A 24,665-nucleotide genomic window follows, 5' to 3' on the forward strand; every position below is an offset into this window, starting at 1 on the left:
CAGTGTTCTTGCCTGGAGAATCCCGGGGACAGGGAGCCTGGTGGGCTGCCGTCTATGGGGTCAAACAGAGTCAGACATGACTGGTGCGACTTAGCAGCAGCAGCAGCAGCAGTAGCAGCAGCAGACACTCTAACTACTAAACTTCAATTATATTTTGACTTAAAGTTACCACTGTATTATCTGTTAACAATGGAAAAAAAAAGGAGAGAGAAATCCGTGGAACTTTAGAAATCTTTTTCCAGGATAGTGGAGGTTTGCCTCCACTGAATGAAAGAAAAATAAATACTATGAGAAAAAAATTTTTCCTTAAAAAGCCAATGTCTTTATTTAAACTGTAATTATTAATAAAAGGCACAAGATCAGATTTTTGAGCAGGAAAAAATTTTGGAGTTTTCCAATCCAACACCATCAATGATACCAGTGAGAACCCTAAGTAACACCTTTGCAACATGACCTGTTTAAAACCACACATCAGACTTAGACTTAAGAGTCAACAACAGAACCTGAGTCTAGTGATTACGGAGTTCTCTTTTAGAAGCCTTAGGCTTTAACACCATTTTTTTAAGCCTCTAGCTTTTTTTAACTATTGGGAACTTGACAAATGGAATAAAAATATTTGTTTTGTGGGTAGCTGTAAGGATTAAATGAGAGACCATGGGGGATTGTGTTTGGCAAAATAAACAACAAATATTCAGGGCTCAACAAGTTATTTGTCTTGTCTTAATCACCATGAAGGTGATAATAACTCATAAAAGGGCTACAGTTTGAAAGGAAGGCTTATACAATTCTCAGATTCAAATGTGAATTTGAATAGAGTAACTAGAAATTTGCTGTAGATTAGGCAAAATAGACCTGAAAGACTGCTAAAGAAAAAATGTAATTTTAATTAAAATAAATGGAGGTGGGAGATGCATATGAATACATGTATGAATCTCTACATTTTGCAAACTTTGTCTTGAATCTACTTTTCAGCCAAGCAAACAAACCCTTCAGAATCACAGCTATTAGGGGAAGACAGAGTAACTGGAGGAATTTGCCACAGAAGTGGAAGTGTTTTAGCTGGATTCTACAACCCTTCGTTTCACAATCCCTCATCATCCTATCTTCTATTCCAAGTCTTTCAATTTGTCAACAGTCTTCCTAAATAAAATAAAACTAAAATGGCAATAAACTTTTACCTAAATAATTTATATATAGTCTAAAAATGTCTCAATTGTGGAACTATATAGAACATTTTTGAACATAAATGAAAAAATAGCATGTTGTTTACTATTTGACTCAAAAATATATTGAGCACATTAGATATAATCTTCAAAATAAACTACAGATATGTATCTACTTTTTAATTTAATCTATTTGCATGGAACGAAAACATGTTGAAATAAACTAGAACACAGACATTATTAAAATACATGACTATGGAGAAGGAAATGGCAACCCACTCCAGTATTCTTGCCTGGAAAAGTCCATGGACAGAGGAGCCTGGCTGGCTGCAGTCCATGGGGTTACATGACTGAGCATGTGTGCATGAGGGTGGAGGGTTGGTAGCAATAAACTGGTAGAACTAAAAAAAAAATAAAATAAAATAAAATACATGACTAGTTAGTTTTAAATTAATGTAAACTCTGTAACATTCATTTCACATGCTAGCAAGGTTATGCTCAAAATCCTTCAAACTGGGCTTTAACTTACAGATGTACAAGTTGGGTTTCAAAGAGGCACAGGAACCAGAGACCAAATTGACAACATCTGTTGCATCATAGAAAAATCAACAGAAATCAAGAAAAATAGCTGCTTCTGCTTTATTTACTATACTAAAACTTTTGACTGTGTGGATCACAATAAACTGTGGAAATATCTTAAAGAGATGTGAACACCAGATCATATTACCTGTCTCCTGAGAAATCTGAATGCAGGTCAAAAAGCAACAGTTAGAACCGGACATGGAACAACAGACTGGTTGCAAATTGGGAAAGGAGTATGTCAAGGCTGTATATTGTCACCCTGTTTATTTAATTTATATGCAGAGTACATCTTGCAAAATGCAAGGTAAGATGAATCACAAACAGGAATCAAGATTGCCAGGAGAAATATCAACAATCTCAGATATGCAGATGAAACCGCTCAAGTGGCAGAGTGAAGAAAAACTAAGATGATGAAGGTGAAAGAGGAGAGCGAAAAAGTTCTGGCTTGTAACTCAGCATTAAAAAAATTAAGAACATGGCATCAGATCTCATCAAGTCATAGCAAATAAAAGGGGAAAAAGTCAAAGCAGTGACAGATTTTATTTTCTTAGGCTCCAGAATCACTGTGGATGGTGACTGCAGCCATGAAACTAAAAGGTGCTTGCTCCTTGAAAGGAGAACTATGATAAACCTAGACAGCATATTAAACAGTAGAGACATCAATTTGCTGAAAAAGGTCTGTAGGGTCAAAACTATGATTTTTTTCTAGTAGTCATGTACAGATATAAGAGTTGGGCCATAAAGAAGACTGAGCTCCCAAGAACTGAGGCTTTCGAACTGTGGTGCTGGAGACAACTATTGAGAGTCCCTTAGACAGCAAGGAGAACAAACTAGTCAATCCTTAAATAAATCAAACCTGAATATTTATTGGAAAGACTGATGTTGAAGCTGGAGCTCTAATATTTGGCCACTTGATGCAAAGAGCCAACTCACTGGAAAAGACCCTGATGCTGGGAAAGGCTGAGGGCAGGAGGAGAATGGGCTGACAGAATGAGATGGTTGGATGGCATCACCGACTCAATGCACAAGAGTATGAGCAAACTGTGGGACAGAGTGAAGGACAGGGAAGCCAGGAGTTCTGTAGTCCATGAGGTCACAGTCAGACACAACTTAGCAACTGAATAATAATGAACAGTATAATACTGTGTCCAGAAAGAATCACACTGAGTGATTTTTTTTCTAGGAAAAAACAAAACAAAACAAAACAAGATTTTCTCTGCTTTTTAGTTATTGCTAAATATAAGTATAAAAACCTACTGCTTTAGTGTTTCAAAGTCCTGTGTTAAAGTGTGAAAAGGCAGAGGAACCAGAGATCAAATTGCCAACATCTGGTGGATCATGGAAAAAGCAAGAGAGTTCCAGAAAAACATCTATTTCTGCTTTATTGACTATGCCAAAGCCTTTGACTGTCTGGATCACAATAAACTGTGGAAAATTCTGAAAGAGATGGGAATACCAGACCACCTGACCTTCCTCTTGATAAATCTGTATGCAGGTCAGGAAGCAACAGTTAGAACTGGACATGGAACAACAGACTGGTTCCAAATAGGAAAAGGAGTACATCAAGGCTGTATATTGTCACCCTGCTTATTTAACTTCTAAGCAGAGTATATCATGAGAAACGCTGGACTGGAAGAAACACAAGCTGGAATCAAGATTGCCGGGACAAATATCAATCACCTCAGATATGCAGATCACACCACTCTTATGGCAGAAAGTGAAGAGGAACTCAAAAGCCTCTTGATGAAAGTGAAAGTGGAGAGGGAAAAAGTTGGCTTAGAGCTCAACATTCAGAAAACGAAGACCATGGCATCCGGTCCCATCACTTCATGGGAAATAGATGGGGAAACATTGGAAATAGTGTCAGACTTTATTTTTTTGGGCTCCAAAATCACTGCAGATGGTGACTGCAGCCAGGAAATTAAAAGACACTTACTCCTTGGAAGGAAAGTTATGACCAACCTAGATAGCATATTCAAAAGCAGAGACATTACTTTGCCAACAAAGGTTTGTCTAGTCAAGGCTATGGTTTTTCCTGTGGTCATGTATGGATGTGAGTGTTGGACTGTGAAGAAGGCTGAGCGCCGAAGAATTGATACTTTTGAACTGTGGTGTTGGAGAAGACTCTTGAGAGTCCCATGGACTGCAAGGAGATCTAACCAGTCCATTCTGAAGGAGATCAGCCCTGGGATTTCTTTGGAAGGAATGATGCTAAAGCTGAAACTCCAGTACTTTGGCCACCTCATGGGAAGAGTTGACTCATTGGAAAAGACTCTGATGCTGGGAGGGATTGGAGGCAGGAGGAGAAGGAGAAGACAGAGGATGAGATGGCATCACGGACTCAAATGACATGAGTCTGAGTGAACTCTGGGAGTTGGTGATGGACAGGGAGGCCTGGCATGCTGCGATTCATGTGGTCGCAAAGAGTCAGACACGACTGAGTGACTGAACTGAACTGAACTGAATTCTAGATTCATCTAGAAACATATATTCCATAGGTTTTATAAGATTTAAAAATTCTTTTCATGATGGTATACAACACAGTGGCACTTGGATAGATGAAAATCGTCTATTACTTACAAACAAGAGAAGGTTGTCAGACAGGTTGCACCCAGGAATGGGGTGACAGTAGCCAGAGGTATAAAGGGAAGCTTATATGTCATATATAGTCAGGAGGGTCGGGTTAGTTAGATTTCACAGGCTCCCTGTGCACTGGCTGCTTTGAATGATTTCCCAGATGCAAAATATTCTTCTTGTGGTTCAGTCGCTAAGTCGTGTCCAACTCTTTGAGATCCCATGGACTGTAGCTCACCGGTCTTCCCTGTCCTTCACTATCTCTGGAGTACGCTCAAACTCATGTCCATTGAGCCAATGATGCCATCCAACCATGTGGTCCTCTGTCGCCTCCTTCTCCTCCTGCCCTCAACCTTCCCCAGCATTAGGGACTTTTTCAGTGAGTCGGCTTTTTGCAACAGGGGGCCAAAATATTGGAGCTCCTGTTTCAGCATCAGTCCTTCCAATGAGTATTCAGGGTTGATTTCCTTTAAGACTGACTGGTTTGATCTCATTTCTGTCCAAGGGACTCTCAACAGTTTTCTCCAGCACCACAGTTCAACGAAAACATCACTTCTTTGGTGTTCAGACTTCCCTATGGTCCAACTCTCACATCTATACATAACACTGGAAAAACATACCTTTGACTATTTGAACCTTTGTCAACAAAGTGATACCTCTGCTGTTTTTCCTTATCTAGTGCTCAACCTGGGGAAATTAGGGTAGTTGCATAGTGGCTCTGGAGTCTAAAAGCTGCCTGATAAGGGAAGTGCTTGGTATGTGGACTTAATCAGATGTTCTGGAAGAACTAACTAGTTCTAGCCTGAGCTTCAAAACTGATCTCATCAAAGAAAAGTTTTTTGAAGACAGCATTAAAAAAAAACTATCATACATAAAATTATTACACCTAGTAAAATTAGGGGTGTGTGTGTGTGTGTGTACTCAGTTGCTCAGTCATGCCCAAGTCTTTGTGACCCTATGAACTGTAGCCCACCAGGCTCTTCTGTCAATGGGATTTTCCAGGCAATACTGGAGTGGGTTGCCATTTACTCCTTCAGGTGATCTTCCTGACCCAAAGATTGAAGCCATGTGTCCTGCATCTCCCACATTGACAAGTGGATACTTTAGCACTGAGCCACCAGGGAAGCCCCAGACAACCTCCAGGCAAGAATACTGGAGTGGATTGCCCTTTCCTTCTCCAGGGGATCTTCCTGACCCAGGATCGAACTTGAGTCTCTTTCATTGAAGGCAGATTCTTTACTGTCTGAGTTTCTGGTGGGGCAGGGGGGAGCAGAGCCCACCCCCACCCCCCAAAAAAACCCAGCAATCTTCAGTGACAAATTCTGGAAATAAACTACAGAGATAAAACAAAAAACTGTCAAATTAAAAGCTATTTAACATACTATAGAATAAAACCTAAAAAAATGAAATTAAAGAAAAAAGAATGTTTTGACCTGAATAGTAGGTTGCAGAAATTATTGATCCCCTTTACAAGTAAAAAAAATTATTGTAATGCTATCCAAAATAATTACTTATGGCCAATAACAAGAATCCTGAATTTTTTCAAATATAAAACACTGTGAAGATAAAATAATGATATACTTTAATTTGACTTAAGCAAAGTCAACAATGACAGACTTCATTTTTTGTGGCTCCAAAATCACTGCAGATGGTGACTACAGCCATGAAACTACACTTGCTCCTTGGAAGAAAAGTTATAACCAACCTAGACAGCATATTAGAAAGTAGAGACATCACTTTGCCAACAAAGGTCCGTCCAGTCAAAGCTTTGGTTTTCCAGAAGTCAAACGTGGATGTGAGAACTGGACTATAAAGAAAGCTGAGCACCAAAGAATTGATGCTTTTGGACTGTGGTGTTGGAGAAGACTCTTGAGAGTCCCTTGGACTGCAAGGAGATCCAACCAGTCCATCCCAAAGGAAATCAGTCCTGAATATTCATTGGAAGGACTCAAACTGAAACTCCAATACTTTGGCCACCTGATGAGAAGAACTGACTCATTGAAAAAGACCTTGATGCTGGAAAGATTGAAGGCGGGAGTAGAAAGTGATGCCAGAGGATGAGATGGATGGATGACATCACCAACTCAATGGACATGAGTTTGAGTAAGCTTCAGGAGTTGGTCATGGACAGGGAAGCCTGGAGTGCTGCAGTCTATGGGATCGCAAAGAGATGGACACAACTGAGCGACTGAATTGAACTGAACTGAAAGCAAAGTCAAAATATACTATCTGTGGTCAAAGCTGAAAACCAAAACTAACTGCTAGTTTTGGCTATTTATTTTAGAACAATTTGAAGTACATTTTACATCACTTAAATTACATTCATTTTAAACGTACATCTAAAGTTTTGACAAATTCATACACCTCTGTAACCATCACTACATTAAAATATGAAACATTCCATCATCTCCAAAAGTTCCTTGAGTACATACCATGAGATTCTTCACCTCCAGCCCCAGGTAGTCATTCACTATTGCTTAGACTTATCTTTTCTAGAATTTCTTATAAATGGAATTATTCATCATATACTCTTTTATATTTTGATTCTTGCACTCAGCATGCTTTTGATAGTCCCCATGCTATTGCATACAGAAGTTACTAACTAGTCTTTATTACTGAGTATATGCCATTTAGTCATTACCTCCATTGGTTTGTTGCTTTACCCATTGATGGATATTTGAGCTATTATCAAATTTTGGTTACTATGAATAAATCTGCTGTGAACTTTTATGTGTGAGCCTTGTTTCTCTTTTGTAAATACCAAGTAATAGGCTTGCTTGGTCATATGGTAAGTTTAATTTTATAAGAAAATGTGCAACTATTTTCTTTCCAATAATAGTTCTGTTTGCACATTTCCTTGTGTTTTCTATGGTTTTGACAAGTCTTCTGAGACATGGACAGTTTAGAACTCAAATTATAGTTTAGCCCAGTACTGAAATATCACATATTGCATGATGAAATTTATGCTTTAATTTTATCCACTGCCAGTATAGGAATTTTAGGGTTTGTTCCAAAATCAAAGCTATTCAGAATTAAGTTAGTTACCATTAAAGTAACTTCATCTTCATTCATGTCTTTTTTGTGTGTGTGTGGGTATATAAAAATATTTTGCATTTATTTGTATTTTCTTGATGATTTGTGAAATTTTTTCATGTGCTTATTTGCCATTCATATATCTTTTTTGGTGAAATATTTGTTCAAGTCTTCTGACCATTAAAAAATATTTGGTTGACAGACATTATTTTTGATGGTACCATAATAAGAGCATTTCCTTTATTTATTTTTTTTAAATTTTATTTTATTTTTAAACCTGAAACACTGTATTAGTTTTGCCAAACATCAAAACGAATCCGCCACAGGTATACATGTGCTCCCCATCCTGAACCCTCCTTCCTCCTCCCTCCCCACATCATCCCTCTGGGTCGTCCCAGTGCACCAGCCCCAAGCATCCAGTATCGTGCATCAAACCTGGACTGGCAACTCGTTTCATACATGATATTACACGTTTCAATGCCATTCTCCCAAATCTTCCCACCCTCTCCCTCATTCATGTCTTTTAATGACAATGATTGTTACTGACTTCTATGGACACTCTGAAAGTTTAGGAAATATACTACCAACCTTATTTGCATATCTGGTAATATGTCCTTACTATTCAGCTCAGTTCAGTCGCTCAATAATGTCCGACTCTTTGCGACCCCATGAATAGCAGCACGCCAGGTCTCCCTGTCCATCATCAACTCCCGGAGTTCACTCAGACTCACGTCCATCGAGTCAGTGATGCCATCCAGCCATCTCATCCTCTGTCGTCCCCTTCTCCTCCTGCCCCCAATCCCTCCCAGCATCAGAGTCTTTTCCAATGAGTCAACTCTTCGCATGAGGTGGCCAAAGTACTGGAGTTTCAGCTTTAGCATCATTCCTTCCACAGAAATCCTTACTATTAGGGGGAGAAAATAATATTTTACAGAGGCACTGTAAACAGTACAACAGTTTAAGTGCTTGTTTTATTCATGAATAAAAAGAGATAGGCAGTAGTGAGACACAAGACCACAGTGATCCAACAAATTCCAAGCATCTGCTAGGGTCTCCCCTTGTGGTTTTCTAAATAAGCCCGCCATCAGGGGAAATGCAGAGGATCAGTTATCCTAAAAAGTTAGTGCTGAGACAGCTAATCTAATAAGCATAGAAATCTTCAGGGGTATTAAGTGGAATTACTTAACTAGTTAATCAAAAAACCCAGTGTGAGTGAGGGTAGCTTAATATCTGAATGGTAATTCCCTAGGAGAATTCCCAAATAAAACTTCATCCAGATTTCCTTGTCTTTAAATACATAAAATCATTTTGAAGCAAAACAGCATTTAAAAGTTTTAAATAATTTTATGAAAAGAAAGATGAGCCCAGATTATAGGTGAGTCCAAAATTTCAGAAAGGTTACACTGGAAACTTTCCAGCATCCACAGAAAAATCACAGCAGAAAGGAATATGTGAAATACAAAGAGACTACAGCAGCCTGGGTAGCCATGCAAAGAGAAAATTATGGAAAATGAAGTAGTTTCCTATGGGGACTGACGAATGCACAATTTTGAATCCATGCTGTTTCCAAGATATTAAAACTAAATATAGTACATCTGCTCTACTGCTTCAGAGATAATATATCACAGTGTGAAGTTTCATGATGATTATGTGAATTCAGCTGTTTTTTCTGGATATTGCCATTCCTTTGCTTTTTTCATTATCTGAGAACTAGAAAGGCTGGTTTTAAGGAACTAGTGGAAAAAAATAGCAATCCAGGTGACACCATAATGAAAAGTACAGCAGAGTAAAAATTCCATATTGGAAATCAGGCTGGTCTCCAGACCTAGGGCTGATTATGTTGTTGGATGACTGAATACTCCAGGGTGGTCCACTGCAGCGGCTGACGTGCCGTCTACACTGCCCGCACACCAGTTCAGCCATATGATATCATTTCTGCCTGACTTCAGAGAAACTACTGACCCAAATCCTGAGGTTCTGAGTAAAAGTTATACAGATACAACAAGGTATGACAGGCATATGCTTTCAAGGCAAAAGGAACAGCTCAGAATTCCCTGATATCATAAAAACATGTTATGATATTGTGCCATGAAAACATCAGCTACTCCAAATAACATTATGAAAACACAAGTAAATGTTTCTGTTTCCTCTGTTACTTATAAAAAGCAAAACAGAATTTCTTCCTTGCCAACTTAACAAAGGGAGATGAGAAAATCATCCAAGCACTTAATCGGAATAACCAATTTATTTTTAAGTACAATGAATGCGTAAGAGGTAACTTTGGGATGGAAACATAATACCAATTAATGTTCAAATATCACAGAGCAGGTGTAGTTTTCTTACCTCAGCACACATCCAAGCCAGCAAATTTAGATTTCTGTGATCATGGACAGAAGCTTATTATTAATGCGTTTTTCTTGTCCCTTAGTCTCTTCCCTGAAATAGAATTCAAGGCTCATGCTGTGACTCTGCAGTATTGTTCCCTGCAAGAAACAATTTTGTTCTGCCTCAGAGGCAATATGTTTTTATGCTTAATTCTGCCCCTGGTAACCACAATGCTTGTTCATGTCTTTAACACACCTTTTAAAGAAATTAATTTCCATGAATCATCAATAAATCCTGCTTCTAGGAGCTAACTCTCTCAGTTATGAGCTGAGGGAAAAAATTACATTTTCCTGCTCCATCATATGCTTATTAATTGTGATTAAGCAATGGCATTTAATCACACGTGTGGAGATATACAAATATACACGTTTAATATTTTGGCCTTACTTTAATTATATGCTTTTATTTAAAGTTTTGTCACTAAGCTTCAGATCAGTTTAGCCCCAAGCATACATTTACATTTACACTGTAATAAAGTTATGCAACTGAATTTTATCTTTTGGATAAATGCAAAATAAAACAAAGCTGTGTTCAAAGGAGTGAGAAAAATGGTCAGCTTCAGCAGCTCAGGGGAATAAAAAAAAATTCCAATGTCCATCATTAGTGACTGACATCACTATTATATTATTTTTCATAGTCCACAAAACAGTGGGATGATATGATGAAACTATATTTCAAAATGAGATAATTAAAGTATCAAAATTTGCATTTTGAAGATAAAAGATTAAATTAGAGAGGTGCACTGAAGCAAAGCCACCTACATTCAAGTAGAAATCATCATTATATATTTAGTAATATTACAAAGACGTTGAATAATGAACAACTTCTACATAAAGAGAATTTCCTTCTATCTAGAGAAAACAAATGAATCTGAACTAATTTTAAAATTCTGATTTTAAAAGTGTGTTTAGTGTCCATCTGAATATCAAATGTTCTCAAAAATATTTAGTTTTGTCAAAATATATGTGCTCATAAATACTAAAGCTATAACCACTGATGACTCAGTTTTGAAAATTCTAGCATTTTTGAACATTCACTATCTTTATATATTCACCTAAATCAACAAACACATACACATTTATGTGATTAATCTTCTAAAAAGCTATTATACATTCTGTATTGTAAACTATTTATCAAATTTGCCATGGTCATTTCCATATCAACACTTTCCTGCATCATTATTTATATTGCTTCAGTAATATTCAAAAGAACATTTATATTAGAATTTTTCTTAACAATTTTCTATTGACAAATAATATATATTTCCCAATTTTGCCATTATAAATACTCTGAACAAAGCAATTATTCAATATTTACTGAGGGTCTGACTTGGCTTTAATCCTATTACTGACTTATATGGTCATGCAATTAGTCTCATCCTAACAAGTAACAGCTAGCATTTAAAAATTTCAATACCAAACACCACACTCTGACTACCATATTGTATATTTTTAGCAAATGCTGTCCATGGCGCTTGCTGCAGTCATCTTTAACCCATGAGGTTGAAAACTCAAACCCATTCTGACCTGTGTTGCTTCAAATTCATGACCAGAAACCAGAGTAGGCTTGTAATTACGTCTAATATCATATTACTTTTCCATGCTTCATGTTCATTCCTCTTCTCCAAGACAATTTTTGTATTATTTTATCTCTTGTAACTTTCATAACCTCCTCCCTGATCTTCATTCTCATCTAAAGAGCTAGGTTCTCCCTTTGCCCTGAAAATGGAAGCAATGAGAAAAAATGTTTCACAAGCTTTTACTGTATCAGTGCTCTGGGCCATCAGCAGCTTTTATCCATTTACTTTCCAGTTACTGTGAACTTACTATTTAAACTTTACTTTTGGCAGGAGACTTCATCTCCTCTTGCTTTTTCCAGGGCTTTGCTCCTACAAACTGCATTCTTCCTCCCTCCCTTCCATCATCCCTTTTTTTTTCCACTGCACTGGATTATATACATCAATATAGAGTTAAAAAAAAAAAAAAAAAAAACCTGCCTGCCAATGCACTAGATGTAAGAGACACAGGTTCAATCTCTCCGTCTGTAAGATGCCCTGGAAGAGGGCATAGCAACCCACTCCAGTGTTCCCTGACTGGCTCCATAGGGCTGCAAAGAGTCAGACATCACTGAAGCAACATAGCATGCATAGAGATGTTATTTCATTTTTCTATTTTACAAACAAAACAAAGTAAACCAAAGAAAAATCAAACCAAAACAAACAACAAGCATCAGATTGCCCAATTCCTCTTCCAGACAAGATAAGAAAATTCTTTCTGTGTTATGGGGCCCTGCTTCCCTGATAGCTCAGTTGGTAAAGAATCTGCCTGCAATGCAGGAGACCTGGGTTTGATTCCTGGGTTGGGAAAAATCCACTCAAGAAGGGATAGGCTACCCCCTCCAGTATTCTTGGGCCTCCCTTGTGGCTCAGCTGGTAAAGACTCCGTCTTCAGTGCAGGAGACCTGGGTTTGATACTTGGATTAGGAAGATCCCCTGGAGAAGGAAAAGGCTACCCACTCCAGTATTCTGGCCTAAAGAATTCCATGGACTATACAAGTTCATGGGGTCACAAAGAGTTGGACACGACTGAGCAACTTAAAAAAAAAAGGAAAAAAAATGTGGCTCAGACAGTAAAGAATCCAATTGCAATGCGGGAGATTTGGGTTCAAACCCTTGGTTGGGAAAATCCCCTGGAGAAGGGAATGGCAACCAACTCCAGCATTCTTGCCTGGAGAATTCCGTGGACAGAGGAACCTGGCAGGCTATGGTCACAAAGAGTTGCACACAACTGAGGAACTAACACATTTCACGCCATTTCCGGGTTATTCCTGCTGCTGCTGCTGCTAAGTCGCTTCAGTCGTGTCTGATTCTGTGTGATGCCATAGACTGCAGCCCACCAGGCTCCCCTGTCCCTGGTATTCTCCAGGCAAGAACACTGGAGTGGGTTGCCATTGCCTTCTCCGGTGTTATTCCTAGTTATCTTTAATTCCTCTCCCCCACTTTTCTCTTACTCCAGTCAAGTTTCCGCCTGCCACTACTCCTCAATTGCTGCTGCCAAAGTTGGTGACATTAGTGGTAAAGAACCCACCTGCCAAGGCAGGAGACATAAAAGACCTGGGTTCAATCCCTGGGTCAGGAAGATTCCCTGCAGCAGGGAATGGCAATCCAGTCCTGTTCTGGCCTGGAGAATCCCGTGAACAGAGGAGCCTGGCAGACTATAGTTCATAGGGTCACAAAGAGCTGGACATGACTGAAGTGACTTAGCACACATGCAAAGTTGCCAATGACCCCCACAATGCTAAATTCACAATTTTATCCTACTTGATTGTCACAGGGAATTACTTTTTGCTTTTTAAGATGCTTTTCCCCATGGCATCCAACACGCCACATTGACTGGCTTTCCTCCTTTAACTTTGGAAACGTCTCACTGCATTCTCAGATTTTTCTCATTAACCCACTTTCTGGATGTCAACTGACCCAGAAATTAATCCTTAGATGATCTTATCCAGCATCATGGTTTAGTACAATTCAAGTGCTGATAATTTGCACATGTACACCTGTAAGCCAGATCTTTCCCCTAAATTCCACATATTATTTTTAATTGCGTACTTCAATACCCAACACTCATCACAAATAAAGTTGATCTCTTGCTATCAAAAGTCTCAATCCAGCTCCACAAGAGACATTGCATCTCAGTCAATGCCAACTACATTACTCCAGTTGCTTAGGTGAAAATATTTGTATCATCTTTGATTCCTTTACCTCTTTCACTCCTAGATCTAGTGAACAGTAAAGTCAGATGATGATATCCTAAAAAGATATGTCTGGAGTTGACCCCTTTCACTCTGCACACTGTGCTCACCATGGTCTAAGAGCCCAGTCTCCTGTTACTGCAGTGACATTATTGCAGTGACTGTTTTTCTTTGGTCCCAGTTCCCTGATTCTTCTCAACACAGATGCCAGAATTCCATCACATAACTCAGGAATGGGATCATTTTTTTAAAAAAACTCTCTCATGGCTTTATATATCCCTCATTGTGGTAAAGTATTTATAGAGACCCCATATGACCTGGCTTGCTACCACCACATCAATCTTGTCTCCTATTATTTGCTCTTTCTACCTTGGCCATCCTGGCCTCCTTCTCACTGCTCCAGGATCACACCAACTTAAGAGCCTTTTTATTACAAATCTTTCCTCAAAAATTCACCTTCTCAATTTGGACTTTCACAGTCACTCTATCAAGAATTCCACACAGATCCCTAACTTGTATAATCACTCTTTCATGCTTTCTGAATCTTTATCCCTTGTCCCTAGTATATATAGTCTATATTGTTCATATTTTTTGTGTGAATGCCTTTATTCTATAGAATTGAAATTTACAGAGAAGGAAACAATTTGTCTGTTTCATTTACAATTGCATCCTGAGCACTGGAAGCCCTGCTATACACACAGCAAGGATACAATTAATATTTTGAGTGAATAAATGGATTTTTCTTGTATTAATTCCATCTTAATTTATATTAATGTTTTCATATATTTACCTCAGAAACTAACATCTCAGCTTTGCTAGAGAAGAAGAGTTGGTAACTGATATACCCAGGGAGGCTTGTATGGATGGTGAGAAATATAAATTCTATAACAAATATAAAACCTTGAGGAGTTGGTCGGTTATGGTCCTGTAGCTTAAGTGATGCATCATCCAAGGAAATAACAAACATCAAGATCAAACAATAGATAACACTAAACACTCAACACTCAGTATAAGAGGAGAGTGAAAAAGTTGACTTAAAACTCAACAACCAGAAAACTAAGATCATGGATTCCAGTCCCATCACTTTATGGCAAATAGATGGGGAAACAATGGAAACAGTGAGAGACTTTATTTTTTTGGGCTCCAAAATCACTGCAGATGGTCACTGCAGCCATGAAATTAAAACATTTTCTCCTCGGAAGAAAAATTATGACCAACCTGCTGTGGCTGCTGCTGCTAAGTTGCTTCAGTTGTGTCCGACTCTGTGCAACCCCATAGACAGCAGCCCACCAGGCTCCTCCATCCCTGGGATTCTCCAGGCAAGTATACTGGAGGGGGTTGCCATTTCCTTCTCCAATACATGCATGCATGCTAAGTCACTTTAGTCGTGCCCAACTCTGTGCAACATTATGGACAGCAGCCCACCAGGCTCTTCTGTCCACAGGATTCTCTAGGCAAGAAGACTGGAGTGGGTTGCCATTTCCTTCTCCATGACCAACCTAGACAGCATATTAAAAAGCAGAGACATTACTTTGCCAACAAAGGTCCATCTAGTCAAAGCTATGTTTGTTTTTTTTTGTTTGTTTGTTTTCCATTAGTCATGTATGGACGTGAGAGTTAGATTATAAAGAAAGCTGAGTGCTGAAGAATTGATGCTTTTGAACTGTGGTGTTGGAGAAGACTCTGGAGTGTCCCTTGGATAGCAAGGAGATCCAACCAGTCCATCCTAAAGGAAATAAGTCCTGAATATTCATTGGAAAGACTGATGCTTAAGTGGAAACTTTGGCCACCTGATTCGAAGAACTGATTCACTGGAAAAGACCTTGATGCTTGGAAAGATTGAAGGCAAGAGAAGGAAGGGGATGACAGAGAATGAGATGGTTGGATGGCATCACCGACTCAATGGACATGAGTTTGAGTAAGCTCCATGAGTTGATGATGGACAGGGAAGCCTGGCGTGCTACAATCCATGGGATCACAAGGAGTCTGACACGACTGAGTGAGTGAACTGAACTGAACTGAAACATTCAACAGAGATATTAACACCTGAAAATCCAGGAGAGAACACAGCAGATCAGTAAAACTAGATTAAATTTCAGAGCTGACAAACACAAAAGTATAGGATGGGAAAATAAATGAATAATTATATGAGAATATCTTTTTTTTTTAAATTTTCTAAGTAGGTCATGTTTCCTACAGTTGACTTGGTTAAATTACAAGGAACTTCATATATCCCATGGACTAGAGACCATCCTTATAGTAGAAATAGTTTTTTGTGTGTGTTTTAGTACCTAGATAATTTTTTTCACTTTCAGTTAACACAGTATTTAATGAGGAAAAGCATCAAATGCATGCAAATAGAAAGTTCATTTTGTACATTTGGAAGACATTTTCCATGAGTGCAAGAGAAATGAGAAACTAGTAAGAAGGACTGAAATCTTTCTCTAGAAAGAGAGCTAAAAATTCACATCCTGCTCTTTCCTTAGCACACATATTGTCAAATAAGGAGCAAAAAATAAGACACTTTCTCTTTAAAGTAGAATTCATATTGGAACATAGAAGTTTATTTAGAATATATTACAAAGTTGCCAGATGTCAGGACTCTTAGATAAGATTGACTCAATATAAATAGTGTAGTTTGGGTTTATTGAACAAGAGAATGCCTACAAGAAAGTGATTTTATGAAGACTTATTTGACAAGAACAATTAGTAAAGAAAAGGCTGGAGGCAAGAAGAGCAGAAAATATGGTTAAGACATAGGATTTGGGGAAATGAATGTTGACTCTGGTGTGAAACAAAAGAGGCACTGAAGAACAGTGAGAGAGAGGAATCAATTTAACTTGGTGATCAGTTCACCATGGGGCAAGTGAAGTTAGTAGTTAGTAGTTAACTCGTCTGTGTGCATGCATGTTCAGTCACACCTGACTTTTTCTGACCCCAAGAACTGTAGCCTGCCAGGCTCCTCTGTCCATGGCGTTCGTCAGGCAAGAATACTGGAGTGGGTTGCCATGCCCTTCTCCAGGGGATCTTCCTGATCCAGAGATCAAACCTGCATCTCCCACATTAGAGGCAGATTCTTTACCATTTGAGCCACTAGGAAGTCCTAAATACCTATGATCATTCTCAAATTTACTGATTACATTTTAATATCTTTGAATTTATTGATTTCATTTAATGTCATTGATTAAACTATAAAAAGACATTTAGAAAATAAGTGTCTTTTAAAGAAAAAGTTTAGGTTTGGCACATTTACTGCTCTCTTACTTGTGAATAGGAAATAATATCTAGAGTTGACTGCTTTTTTTCATGTAAAAGACTTCTCTCAGCAGTCAAATCCTTCTCAATTATTGTTAATTAAAAAGTGTCCCAGGGAACAGCCATCATGATCTCTACAAATCTGTTACCATGTGTCCTATCTTTTTGAAGATATTTGTTTTCTATTAAGTAAGTTGTAGAAAAATACATTGATATTAAAAATGTCTCATTTTTTCAATCTTTGTGCATATTATATTTAGAGTGAAAAATCAGCTAGTACACAAAATCCCCAATCAATATGTAAAATGACTAGAATGGATTTTCTGTAAATATTAACAAAATTATAAACATAGCTCAGCAAATTTGAAGAACTTATCTTTACTAAAACCAAGATATATACTTAGTTTTGAGGTAAGAATGTGTAGATAATATGTAAAGTATGTGAAATGCATTATCACATCACTGCTCATTAAGCTATTATTCAATTCCCCTCCAATCAGATCACAGCTCCCTCTTTTCTTGTTGAAGACATTAGGGCTTCATGGTGCCTCTGCCTAAAGCTATCTTCTCTAAGAACTTTGCTTAATACGTTCTGTTCCATATTTTAGGTCTCAGATTAAACGTTACATACCTAAAGAGGTGACAGTCATTTACACTATTTAAACTGTACAAGTCCACATGAATTATTTAACAGATTACACATTCAATTACTTTATAAAATGAATTCAGTTCAATTCAGTTGCTCAGTAATGTCCAACTCTTTGCGACTCCATGGACTGCAGCACGCCGGGCCTCCCTGCCCATCACCACTTCCTGGAGCTTACTCAAACTCATGTCCATCAAGTCGGTGATGCCATCCAACCATCTCATCCTTTGTTGTCCCCTTCTCCTCCAGCCTTCAATCTTTCCCAGTGTCAGGGTCTTTTCCAATGAGTCAGTTTTTCACATCAGGTGGTCAAAGTATTGGAGTTTCAGCTTCAGCAACAGTCCTTCTAATGAATATTCAGGACTGATTTCCTTTAGGATATACTAGTTGGATCTCCTTGCAGTCCAAGGGACTCGCAAGAGTCTTCTCCAACACTACAGTTCAAAAGCATCAATTTTTGGCTCTCAGCTTTCTTTATAGTCCAACTCTCACATTCATGTAATAAACTGAATTACAGTGCATATTTTACATATAGTTATATTTTCCACTTTCTTATTTTTGTTTGTTAGTAAAATAATTGTCTCCTTGAAGGTACACACACAAAAAATGCTCAACCTGTTATTTCAGGCTCTATCTGCAAGGATTGTTTATATATTTTTATTGAAAGCTGGATACATGACTAACACTAAAATTCACAATTTAGTATTTCTACTTTGATCATACTTAAATGGAATATCTTTCATTTATCAAAAAACCTCCAATAAACCTCCAATAAACTTACATTTTAACATAAATTTTCTAAAGCAATGGTTTGGTTCTCCACTTTGGGGCTGTGAGATTTTCCCTTTTTTTTTTTTTTTGCCCTCTTCCTAGACACAGATTTCAAATTATTTATAACCAACCTGCTCCATAAGTGTTTCATTCCAAAGTGTGCCCTGGCTTAGAACTATACACAACCCAGTGGAAGTTTACTTCTACTTTCAGGGAAAAAAAAAGTCATCAAAAGATTTTTTTTTTTTTAATTACATTGAGTTTCAAATTTTATTATAAGATTACGGTAATATCTAATTTTAAGTTTAAAATGCATTGAAATACATATACGGTTCCTATTAATGCCATTATAAACCATTCCACTTTCACTTCACTTTCAAGCTTATGCCATAAAATAGCAATGTTTTTATTGTGTTCAAGGGTGTGTGACGGAATTTACAGGGCAGAGAAGGTGTAGCTTGTTTTCACTCCATTATCAGCAGGGGTGACTAGAAAGGCTGGAAGCTAGAACCGTCAGGAGACTTCTTCACTCACACATCTGGTGCCATGATGGAGGTGATTCTATGGGCCTCTGATTGTAGCTTCGGCTCACCCAATCATATGGTTTGTTTCCAAGACTGAGCCCTGAAAGTGTATCTCCAAAATCAGCACTTCAGAAGATCCAAATGCAAAATGCATGGCCTTTTACGACCTAGTTTCAAAAGTCACAACACACCACTTGTGCCATCTTCTATTGTTTAAAGCAGTCACAAGCTTGCCCAATTCTGAAAGGTGGAGACATAAACATCCTCTTTTTATGGTAAGGGCATTTAACATGAGATCAATTCTCCTAAATTTTAAGTACACACTACATAATTGCTAAGTACAGACACAATGCTCTACAGCAGATCTCTACCAATTGTTCATCTCGTACACTTGAAAGTTTATACCATTTGAACAGAAATTCCCCATTTCCCCCTCCCTTCAGCCCTTGGAAACCATTATCCTACTTCCTGCTCTATGAGTTTGACTATTTTATTCTCTTCATATAAGTGGACTCAAGTAGTATTCACCGTTCTTTGGATGGTTTACTTCACAGAGCATGATGTTCTTGAGGTCTGTCCATGTTGTCACATATAGCAGAATTCTCCTCTGTTTATAAGACTAAATAATATTCCATTGTGTGTCTATACCACCTCTTCTTTATCTGTTCATCCATTTGTTTCCATATCTTGGCTATTGTAAATAATCCTGCAATGAACATGGGAGCATGGATATACATTCATTTTGATTCCAATTACTTTGGATAAACACTTAGAAGTGGGTTGTTAGACCATATGATGGTTGCATTTTTAATTTTTTTGAGAAATCTCTAGATTGCTTTCCATAAGGCTGGACAATTTTACATGGCCAGCAGGCCCAATTTCTCCACATCCTTGCCAACACTTATTATCTCATTTTTGGTAGGCATTCTAAAACGTATGAAGTTACATATCATTGTAATTTTTGACTTGCTTTTCCCTGACAACTAGGGATCTTGAATATTTTTTCATATACCTTTTAGCCATTTGTATGCTTTCTTTGGATGAATGTCTATTCAAGCCATTTGCCCACTGCAAAGTAATCTTGAGAAAGAACAAAGCTAGAGGCATCATACTTCCTGATTTCAAAATATATTACAAAGATACAATAATTAAAACAGTGTGCTGCTTGAATAAAAACACAGAATAGAATAGAAAGCCCAAATATATGCTCATTCACATACAGCCAACTGATCTTCAACAAGGGTCAAAGAATACGCAAAAGCAAAAGATGGTATCTTAAACACATGATTTTGTGAAAACTAGATATGCACATGTGAAGGAATGAAGCTGGCATTTATTGTGTACACTTATCTTACACCACACACAAAAATGAACTCTCATATGGCTTAATGTTTAAGCATAACACTTGGAACAGTAAATCTTCCAGAACAAAACACAGGGAAAAGCTTTATGACAGTGGTTTTGGCAACATTATCTTAAATATAACACAAAAAACACAAGCAACAAAAATAAAAAGTAGGAAGTGGAGCTATTTCACACTAAAGCTTTTACACAGCAAAAGAATAACAGAGTGAAATGGGAGAAAATATTTACAAACCATATATCTGATAAGAGGTTAATATTCAAACTATATAAGTAAATCCTACAACTGAAATGCAAAACAAACAAAACAAAACAAAACCCTCAAATAATCAGCACCCTGCCTCGATGGCAGGAATTTCAAAATATCTGTAGCCATTTTTATTTTTATTTATTTTTTAAATTTTTTTTAAATTTTATTTTATTTTTAAACTTTACAAAATTGTATTAGTTTTGCCAAATATCAAAATGAATCTGCCACAGGTATACATGTGTTCCCCATCCTGAACCCTCCTCCCTCCTCCCTCCCCATACCATTTTTAAACTTTCGCACATATATTTTCATAGGCATTCAAAGACATAATCACATGCTGTGCAATGGGCGGAGAAGGCAATGGCAACCCACTCCAGTACTCTTGCCTGGAAACTCCCATGGATGGAGGAGCCTGGTAGGCTGCAGTCCATGGAGTCGTGAAGAGTCAGACACGACTGAGCGACTTCACTTTCACTTTTCACTTTCATGCATTGGAGAAGGAAATGGCAACCCACTCCAGCGTTCTTGCATGGAGAATCCCAGGGACGGAGGAGCCTGGCAGGCTGCTGTCTATGGGGTCACACAGAGTCGGACACGACTGAAGTGACTTAGCAGCAGCAGCAGCAGCAATGGGACTAAATTTTCTTAGATTATGTTACTTCCTCCTAAGGTTTCTGTCCATAATAATTTTTATTTCTGAATTCTCTGACTGATGATAAGAAAAAGATAGTGATAATACAGACTGTGCAATCTGCAAGTATACTCTATAAATATGTATTCTAATAGAAAATCATCTTGAATTGTGTATATACTAATAGGAAAGTAAAAGATGAAACATTTTTCATCAAAACAATAGAACAGTATGTTTGGTGACACAGAAGGTAATCTTCCTGAAAAAAATTACTTAATATTTTTGCTGCTCTCAAATTGTAGGTTTATTTCTTATCTAGAGAATAAACTTACATGCATCTATGATTGCTCAGGATTTTATGTGAATTACATGTTCTTATCTCTTAAAAGTAATTTTTAAAAATGGAATAGCAATATAGTTAAAATTTGGGGAGCAACTATTTTTAAATAAGAAACAAGTGAACACAAAGCAGGTCTAACCAAATTTCACAATAACTTCACAGATAAACTTTGTCAGGCATTTTTCCTCAAAATAGAGACAGCAGTGTGTCTGAGAAACATAAGAATTTTTCTAGACATCACCAAACTCTACTTTGACTACATAAAGGAATTAACATCTGAATCATTCTAGTGGCTCTGTTGGAACTGGCTCTGCAGATTTTAAATGAAGGTGCCAACACCTAAGCAGTATAACCTGTCATACTTGGTTAACAGCAAAGTATTCATGTCCTCTTATCACATTAAGTTGCTCTTCAGGTTTTAAACCCAACCTTTTGCATTTTCCTTGTAAATGACTATTTATTAAAAGTGAAAGATTCTATATTTATAAGACCTAATTACTGGGAAAGAGATATCATGGATTAAAGGGAACAGTTGAACACTTTTCTTCATCTATGTGTATCTCCAGCAATCTCCGAATGTGTGTGTGTTAGTCACTCAGTCATGTCCAACTCTTTGCGACCCCATGGACTGTAGCCCACCAGGCTCTTCTGTCCATGGAATTCTCCAGGCAGGAATACTGGAGTGGGTTTCCACTCCCTTCTCCAGGGGATCTTCCCAACCAGGGATTGAACCTGGGTCTCCTTAATTGTATACAGACTCTTTACCATCTGAGCCACAGTGTCTTCAATATTTTACAGCATTTTTCTGTCTCAGGATGTAGCATCTTAAACTGAATTTCAGTTATTTTTCCCCATAACATAATCTGGTTAAATATTGTAATTTTAAAATAGTGTTATAGAAAGATTCCTGGTTTTATAACTGAAAGGTAAATTCATTTATTTTAAAATGGATATGCTCAATTTTAATTTTTGATGATTTTTATACTGCTAAATCAACACTGAGTGTGCCCTTTAATGTCATCTTCAATATAAGAAAATATTACTTAACAGTAAACTGAATCTGACAACTTCAGTTGATCCAAACTTTTCAACTTGTTCTTTCTGCAGAGTTTCCTCTTTATTAAGAATTACTCATCAAAAGTAAAAGAAAACGAAACAAACACTTGCAACACCAAAAGGGATTTTGATGGCCCAAAGTGCAAACCATCGCAGCGGCCCAGGTGTCCCAATGACAATTTTCTACTTCTGAAAACATGTAGCTTCCATTTCCTGGCTTCTAAATTAAACAAACAAACAAAAAAAAGATTTTGCAATTACCCTTTTTCCCTCCTGAAATTAACCAGTGACCTGGAAGTCAGCAATGTCATTGCCACATCCTATAAGCTGTCTCATTCACAGCTTTTTTTTTTTTTTTTTTTTGGTCTACTTAAAAATTTGAAATATGAGTTTCATACTGACAGCCAAATAAAATAATTAATTGAACTCTTACTAATCCAGAGTGATATTCAAATAAGTCTCAGTGTTCTGAACTATTATGATAGGTAGGTGACATGATGAAATATTTCGACTGATAACAGAAAGTTGTTTCCAACCTATTTGAATGCATAAATTGCTTTGACTGAGGAGCAGTAAAGAAACTGCAGGTTGACATGTTGCTTTCCCAACCCTTCAAGTATTAACTGTTCACATAACTGTGGGTAGCAATGAAATATTCCTTCTCTAATAAAACAGATTAGGAAGTCCATGTAATTCCTATATTTCAAGACTTAGAGATTTGCCTTAGTAGAGAATCAATTTTAGAAAAAGAAAACAAGATTTTTCTCATTAAATATGTGACATTAATAAGGCAACATTAATTAGGGAATATTTTTTCCTATGGAAATAATATGCATCACTTATTTAAGGTATGCTGTACATATTTTTACAAAATTTCTTGTGCACAAGTACATTGGGCATTCATAAGAATCTATAAACTTAATTTGAATTATCCTGTCAATATTATAAGTTAATCACTGTTACCTCAACTGTTGAATGGTTGAGGTGAATTCACATCCAGGATGTGAATCAAATGGTGAATCCACATCCAGGATGATACCTAATATCATCTGAGGAACAACTGTCAAGCTCAGGGCAAATCCCCAGAGAAGGGCAAAGGTGTCAACTATTAACACACAAGCACTGAAACTGGACAATGGGCAGAGGGAAGGCTGCTAAATATCTGCTAGGGGAACCAAGAGCCTTTATCATAAGAGAGAAAACATGGATTAAGTCTGTTACCTCTTCTGTAATTAGGTAATATGTCTACTCAACCAAGATTTATTGAAAGCCAACCTACCATCAGCTACTATACTAGGAAACCATGGATAACCATCCAGAAATATGGTTTCTGCCCTAGAGGAATCTTCAATGAAGTTGAGAAGACCAGAGTACACAAATAATGACAACAATAAAGTACCATACCAAAAGAATTGACAGGTTTCTCTGGGGGCATAGAAAACGTAAAAAATTTCATTCTCCAACAGGCACTTGTTCTCAGATCTTAACCCTTTAGATTTCTGTTTTCTTCCATGAACCTTTAACTCTTTTATTCATATATTTCATCTGTCAAAATAAAGTCCATATCCCTCTTTGCACACTGATTGTATTAACATCTCTCTTAATTATAGCAGAACAGAGAACCATGGAGCTTCTTGCTTGAACACAATGCAGTTCATGCACACATAGCTTTCCTCATCCTATTCAACTTTTTCTTTTGTCACAAAATAATGTGAAAATGCAGCCGAACAGTATTCAAACGTTCCTTGTTTGCTTGCTCTACTAGTCCTACTTCATTTAAAATGGAAATGGTTCTCAAAAAGAAACTTCTAATAAACACTTTTTCATTTATTCCCCAACTATTTACCTTCAATAAATAAGCTGATTCTTGTCCCCATATGTACCTGTGTGGGAGTTTATTTTCCTGTTATATACACAAAAGTCAAGTTTCTAAGTCTGAAACATTAAGAATTTGTTCATTTTATTTTTCAATACAAAAAAGATGGTGTAATACTCTATTCCTCAAAACCAAATGCCAGTTTAATTTTCTTCATTGTTGACATAATTTAAAGTAAAATAATGATTATTGTGTGTCTTGGTCAATCATGCCTTTGTGCACATATAATGTGAGAATAATAACTCTTTTGTAGATGCACTTCAAATTATTATTTATGAGTGAATATAAATGAATCAATGGGTTTGTAAACTAAAAGGCAGAAATAGGCAGCCCAAAACTATTCATACACATCATCTCTGCTGTTTTTTCAATATAGACGATTTGGTAAAATGGAGTTTTGATGTTGTTCAGTCGCTAAGTTGTGTCCATCTCCTTGCAACCCCATGGACTGCAGCACACCAGAGTTC

Source organism: Bubalus kerabau, chromosome 5 (genome assembly GCF_029407905.1).
Source record: "Bubalus kerabau isolate K-KA32 ecotype Philippines breed swamp buffalo chromosome 5, PCC_UOA_SB_1v2, whole genome shotgun sequence".
In the NCBI taxonomy this organism is placed as follows: Eukaryota; Metazoa; Chordata; class Mammalia; order Artiodactyla; family Bovidae; genus Bubalus; species Bubalus kerabau.